The sequence below is a fragment of the Eimeria mitis genome, genomic scaffold, assembly GCF_000499745.2.
Source record: "Eimeria mitis Houghton genomic scaffold, Emh_scaff548, whole genome shotgun sequence".
NCBI lineage: Eukaryota > Apicomplexa > Conoidasida > Eucoccidiorida > Eimeriidae > Eimeria > Eimeria mitis.
Window position 1 is genome coordinate 2,253 of NW_013573751.1, and position 260 is coordinate 2,512.

Consider the following 260-nt stretch of genomic DNA (forward strand, 5'->3'; position numbering starts at 1 on the left):
ACAAACAAAAAACAAATAAAAAACAAATAAAAAACAAATAAAAAATAACTAAATAAATAGAAAAGAAAGAAATAAAAAAGAGAGAAAAAAGAAAAACGAAAAAGAAGAATATATATATATATATATATATAAACAATATAATGTCTACTATAATATATAACATTATATATTATATAATATATAATATATAATATATATATATATATATATATTTATATTTATATATATATATATATATATATATATATATATATATATAT